General features: G+C 38.8%; 1 long non-coding RNA gene across 3 annotated transcripts; it reads right to left on the bottom strand.

The window, feature by feature from the left end:
• Positions 1-524: 524 nt before the first annotated feature.
• LOC117739476 lies at positions 525-4,342 on the bottom strand. 3 transcript variants are annotated; one of them, XR_004610177.1, is made up of 5 exons: positions 4,080-4,342; positions 2,879-3,206; positions 2,466-2,556; positions 2,038-2,100; positions 525-831 (listed from the first exon to the last, which is right to left on the bottom strand). It is a non-coding gene; the product is annotated as an uncharacterized LOC117739476 (long non-coding RNA). The 3 variants fall into 3 exon arrangements; XR_004610178.1 differs by having other exon boundaries at positions 4,120-4,342; XR_004610176.1 differs by having other exon boundaries at positions 2,879-4,342.
• Between the last annotated feature and the right edge of the window lie 2,279 nt (positions 4,343-6,621).

Raw genomic sequence — 6,621 nt, 5'->3', positions numbered from 1 at the left:
TGCAGTGAAATACTGTTATTTTACAGATGTTTCCTGTATTATTACAATCAAAAACCTTCAATAAAGGGATATCACTCATAGTTCTGCAGTGAAATACTGTTATTATACAGATTATTCCTGTATTATTACAATCAAACACCTTCAATAAAGGGATATCACTAACCGTAAAATGAAGGTAAAATGACTGGCAGCAGCGGCTGCCAAACAAAAACCGTAAAATTAAGGTAAAATATCTTAATTCAAATAAAGGGTGAAAACCATAAATCTATGGAAATTTTCATTAAAGGTTTTGCAGTGAAATACTGTTATTTTACAGATTTTTCCTGAATTATTACGATCAAACACCTTCAATAAAGTGATATCCCTAAAGGTTCTGCAGTAAAAGACTGTTATATTATCATGAAATATAAGCTTTTCAGATTACTGTGAAAAATACAAAATAAATTGATACATCTACAAGACTTTTAACATTTCAATTAAACGAGGGGTTGGAAACTTAATTACAAATAAAGTACACACCATTATTGATTTTAAAACAATTGTATTTAATGTATTTAGATATTTATTTACAAAATCAACCAATTATTCACAAACAGTTCTTCAGAGCCCCCCAAGAGGAATTGAAGAACTAAAAATGGCATTTCTCCATGTGTCTCTCTTGACTGTTAGTTACTATCATGATGAGGTCTTTTCAGAATCCCAACTATGCAGTGTATTAATAAGTCAAATCAAAACATACCGCAAAAGGTCAATGAATCTTTACCATAAGTGACAGTGCAGATAAAGAAAAAGCTTCGAAATCGTCAGTAATCAGCCTGATCCTTGGTGCATCTGGGGGGAAAAAGAGAAAAAGGACACACTAAGATTCACTGAAAAGTCCTTAGAAAGTAGGCTTGGAATGTTTTTACATTCCTTTAAACAAGCTTAAACAAACTATATTCAAAAATCTATACCGACATTTGCCATTATGAAACATTTTGTCAATATGAACACCGAGTCAGCTTTGAGAATGCTAGTTATTAAATGTTTACCAATTAGACAAAACACAAGCAAATTAAGAAATAAACTTCATCAATTTGACAACACATGTCCAGTATTTAGAAAACATGCTGCAAATACAGAAAACGGAAGTGTTTCCAAAGGAAACTATTGTTGAACACGTGTGTTGCTGCTTGAAGTTTGGTCCGTGTATCACCTGTTGATGTTTACGTTGTGGACAGACTTTTGCTGCTTTACTCTGAACGGAAAGTGACCGCTGCACACAACTCACAGGACCTTGCAGAGCGAAAAAGCGGAATTCTATCTCACATAACCTCAGCCTCGAAATTAAAAAAAGTTACGTTAACTGTAGCTTGCATAATAACCATATAAGCAATACCGTTATCAGTGGTGGTGATATGTACATTTCACAAGGTAGAAGTTGTCTACATGGGTATTATTTAAGGAAGGAAGTCTCCTGGGAATGCTTGGCCTACTGTAGCATATACCTCTGTATATTTGTTTGTCTAATAATGCCTATCTGATTATTATGCAGGCTACAGGCCGTCTGTCCACTGTTGAACCGGATAGTAAAGTTTAAAATCTGTCAAATCTCCTTAGAAATAATAATGACTGATATAATTCTGCTTTACCGCTCTGCAAGGTGCATGCAGTGCACTTTCCGAGTAGAAACAGTAGCATGATGTAAGTCCACAACGTAAACATAAACGGACGATACACATAACCGACTTCAATAACTTCATGAGTCACAAACCGTAGCAACAAGCCTGTCCAAGCCGTGTTCATCACGATTTTCTGTATTTGCAGCGCTTTTCTGTACTGTGTTGTCTGTGCAGCGTGTTTTCTAAATGCCATCGTACAACTCAAAGGAACGCAAAAGGAAGTTCCTCAGTTTTTCTATGCCAGTGGGGAAAATATAATTCATTAAGTACTTAAGAAATCATACTAAATAATACATATATGAATCACAAGGTATGTAATGTTTAGAAATAGTGGTTCAAATTGACTAATATCTTATATACTGCAGTTGATACTTACTAGTGATGGACTTTGGGTGTTGTTGGGTGCCTGTTCTCCGTAAACGTTGTTCCAATGCTTGATCTGAAAAATGTAAGCAAGTTTCTTATCGTTAGCAGTTATCAGTGTTGGAAAGGGAAATGTAAAAATTACTCAGAAAGAAACTGCCGCTACACATATAGTGCATTCAGAAAGTATTCAGACCTTCACTTTTTTCACATTTTGATATGTTGTAACCGTATGCTAAAATTATTTAAATATTTTTTCCCTCATCAATCTACACTCAATACCCCATAATAAAAAAGAGACAACAGAATTTTAGAAATGTTTGCAAATTTATTAAAAAAGGAAAAACTGAAATATCCCATTGACATACGTATTCAGACCCTTTACTCAGTTAATGCACTTTTGGCACAGCTACAGCCTCTAGTCTCTTTGGTATAACCCACCTGGATTTGGGGATTTTCTGCCATTCTCTGCAGATCCTCTCAAGCTGTCAGGTTGGATGGGGAACGTCGGAGAACAGGCATTTTCAGATCACTAAAAACAGATTAAAAACCTATAAGTAACCATGGATGGTGAACTCAGTTTTAAGGATCATATCACCAGCATCACCAATGTTGCCTTTTTCCAACTTAAGAATCATAGGCTTTATTTCCCAGTCTGACTCAGAGTAACGTATGCATGCATTTGTTCAGAGCAGGCTTCTTAAATGAACACACAGTATTTTTACAGTATGTATGTGTGTTTTATGTGTATGTATGCATGGATGTTTCTGTTTAGAAGCACATTTTTGCTGTTTTAAGTTGTTTTTATGTAAGAACAAATCCAATCTCTGTATGTCTTGCCTCTGTTTGCCTACCTGTCCCTGGGTTTAATTCTGTGTCCCACCATCCGGTGGTATCTTGTCACTCCTGGTTCTTCAGCCTTCTCATGATCTCACAGGTGATGCACTGCTTAGGGTCACTCCTGGTTCTTCAGCCTTCTCATGATCTCACAGGTGATGCACTGCTTAGGGTCACTCCTGGTTCTTCAGTCATCTCATGATCTCACAGGTGATGCACTGCTTAGGGTCACTCCTGGTTCTTCAGCCATCTCATGATCTCACAGGTGATGCACTGCTTAGGGTCACTCCTGGTTCTTCAGCCATCTCATGATCTCACAGGTGATGCACTGCTTATGGTCCTTTGCTGTGTGAAGTACAGTGAAACAGTGAAGAATACTGTAAGTTATATCTCAAAGCTGTTCCCTTGGAACATAAGAAATGCTTCTCATTAATTAATAACTTATATACTGTTAAGAAATCAGTAACGGCACACTATACATTTAATATATTACACTTAACCCCCCCAGTGACGTGTCATGGGGATATGTTACGGAACACGCATCTCTTCCCTCACCCCCCCAGTGACGTGTCATGTGGGCATGTTATGGAACACGCATCTCTTCCCTCACCCCCCCAGTGACGTGTCATGTGGGCATGTTATGGAGCATGCATCTCTCCCCTCACCCCCCCCAGTGACGTGTCATGTGGGCATGTTATGGAGCATGCATCTCTCCCCTCACCCCCCCAGTGACGTGTCATGGGGGCATGTTACGGAGCACGCATCTCCCCCCTCACCCCCCCCAGTGACGTGTCGTGTGGGCATGTTACGGAGCACGCATCTCTCCCCTCACCCCCCCAGTGACGTGTCGTGTGGGCATGTTACGGAGCACGCATCTCTCCCCCTCCCCTCCCCTCTAAACCACATTCAAGTATGTTTTTTCTGTCCTGGAGACAGAATCATGCTAACAAGCTAACGTTACCTGTAGCTAGTTTACTTAACTAGCTAACCTAACTCTTTGTCACAGTCATTTTATCCGCCTATAGCACCACTATGAACTGTATTAAAACACTCGAATTAACAGATTTAAATGTAATAACGTTACTTTTTAAACATTTGAAATTAATTAATTAATTTGTCTAAAATGAAATAGTTTTAGACTGGGTTAGTTACATACATTAAGGACATGAACACAAAACATAACATTACGTTAGAAAATAACGGAAAATGTTTTCTTACCTGATCTTCAATATTTTTGCAAGATATAAATTCACTTAACTTTACTGAAGTGACCAGATCCCGTTGGATCCTTCCTCTGTGTTCATGTTCCAGTCTTCTGTTCTCCGTTGACATCCCACAAGTCAAATTCACAGGCGTATGTAAAATACTCAGGTAATAATGCAGATAATACTCCAGGTAATAATACAGGTAATACTGCATGTCACGTTAACAGCAGAGACAAGCAGACCAAACAGTAGCGCGCGGGTCCCAGCAGCAGCAGTTTCCCTCCAACAGAAATAATTTCAAATTTGATGCGCGCGCAGTTGTCATTGGCCAGTTTTCTGAATGACAGTCAGATTATCAAATCATGTTCAAAGCAAAGTCGTGAGACAGCCAATAGCAATTGTTTAAGCGAGGTTACATAGTAACTATTGGAAAATATGACTTGTTTTAAAAGAAACAAAAGAAATGTGTGTATTTAGTTCTATTTGTAGGCTGTTATATTTAATTAATTGGTCATTGCAGTGTATGAATAAAAATGTAATAATATATGGTAAAGTTATACCTATAGGCTCACACAAACACACATATACACATGGTATAGAATATACCATATATACAGTATGTATATATATATATTTCCACACTTAGTAGATTTTTAAGGCCGGCTGGGAGAGGCAACGGTTGGTCATTCAATTCCTATGTAGGTCTACTAGTTTACAGTCTACATAACTCTAACACATTGATCCATATGCAGTGTTTCCTATACATTTAGCCTACTCAGCAGTGGTAGATTATAATTATTATTACTACTGTTAGCCTCAACGCAAGCACACACAAGTAGAGGCCCAGTATTTAAAAGTGGTTCTTTAAACAAAATGAAGCACCCAAATATTCCAAACAAGTTTTAGTGCCATTACCTGCACAATAACCAAATTGAGGACTGACAGCAAATGGAGATGGAACAATCAACAAAAATCACTGCATATATTGCATTCTGTATGTAGGAATATATGAAAAGCTAATGGCTGGATTGACATCATGGTGATGTTACAGTTACATTCATATGGCCCATAGTATGACCCTCTTGCATTTTAACAAATCCCTAACCTTTCCTTTTAAACCACCAAAATGCCAACTGTGCACACATAACAATGTAATTTTCCCCTAATTTTCACTGTTTTGCAGTGTTACGCAGCATGTTAGTTTGGGCCTCTGCCCACAGCAACACTCATTTGCCAACATTGCCATTATTCCATACAAGTTGCAACATTTGTTTTCAGACTTTTAACTGCATGTAGTGAGTCACCATTGCAAAGCCATTTCCCCCTCTTCTTGTCTTTATTGTTCTGCATAGCTCAAAGCCAGCCAGGTCCAATGTGTTGGCTGCAGTGGTTAGGCCATTAGCCATCTTTGATATGGGACAATGTACATCTCACTGTAGACAGTGACTGTCTTTAATGTATTTTAATTGTTGATAGGAGCAAGGTCAATTCAACAGCAATTGTGCAGTTTGATAGGGCACTAAGTCAGCATCATCTCCGGGCTAAATTGGCTGAATATATCCTAGGTATCTCTGCCAATTTGCGTCGAAGCGGCATCCGCGAACCAAGGTCCATCAGTGGGCTAAACAGGCTGACTTCAGCCCGCAAACGGAGGTACATTCACCGCTTCTGGAGCTCTGCGTCCAGGCTGAATTAAAGCCGGCCAATAACGCTGTTTCTCGGATAAAGTGTTACCACTACTGCCCTCAATTCCCCATGGCTAAATGCACAGTCTTTGGCCGGATTATGCATGCCCAAGACGGCATGCACTTTTGCAGCACTGGGCCTCCATCACAAGGGCAAAGGTCACCCTCTTTAGCCGGCCTAAGGACGTCCAAGGTGGGCTGCCACTACGGCAGAATTTATTTTGGTACTTTCGGAAGTGGAGAATAAGGTAAGAAATAATGGTAGGTCTAACTACAGTGCTTATAAGACTAGAAATGTTTATTGAAGGTGGCTTCATAAAGCTTGTTAGCTAAGTACTGCTTAAGTGACCATGTGCACCAAGTGTTGTCTTAAATTATGGTTTATCAATGACTTTTTTAACGTATTAGGCATTTCTTGTTGTGTAGAATTGTTTGCTGTATTTCAAGTTCATACAGATGACAACAACAGCATGTGCTCTATTTTTTCCCACTGGCTACAGTTAACCCGTTAGCTAAATACCACTTATGTGTCCCTTAAGTGACCATGTGCACCAAGTGTTAGTAGTTTAAAGTAATGTTAAACCTCTTAGATTATGGTTTATCAATGATTTTTTAAATGTAATAATTATGCATTTCTCATTGTGCCAAGGTTTTTGCTGCATTTCAAGTTTATACAGATGTCTACAACTGCATGGGCTCTATTTTTTCCCCACTGGCTACAGGTGACGATATTAAACCACGGGCTACTCTTCATAACAGGCTTGCCTTTGACGACCAAGACAGTTGGTCCACCACAGCCATTGATATTTCACATCTTACATACAACCTTAGCTTGAGGCTTTAATGCATTATAATCTGCTTAAAGCACTG

The sequence above is a fragment of the Cyclopterus lumpus genome, chromosome 11, assembly GCF_009769545.1.
Source record: "Cyclopterus lumpus isolate fCycLum1 chromosome 11, fCycLum1.pri, whole genome shotgun sequence".
Lineage (NCBI taxonomy): Eukaryota > Metazoa > Chordata > Actinopteri > Perciformes > Cyclopteridae > Cyclopterus > Cyclopterus lumpus.
This window is presented reverse-complemented; position numbering and strand designations above follow the sequence as displayed.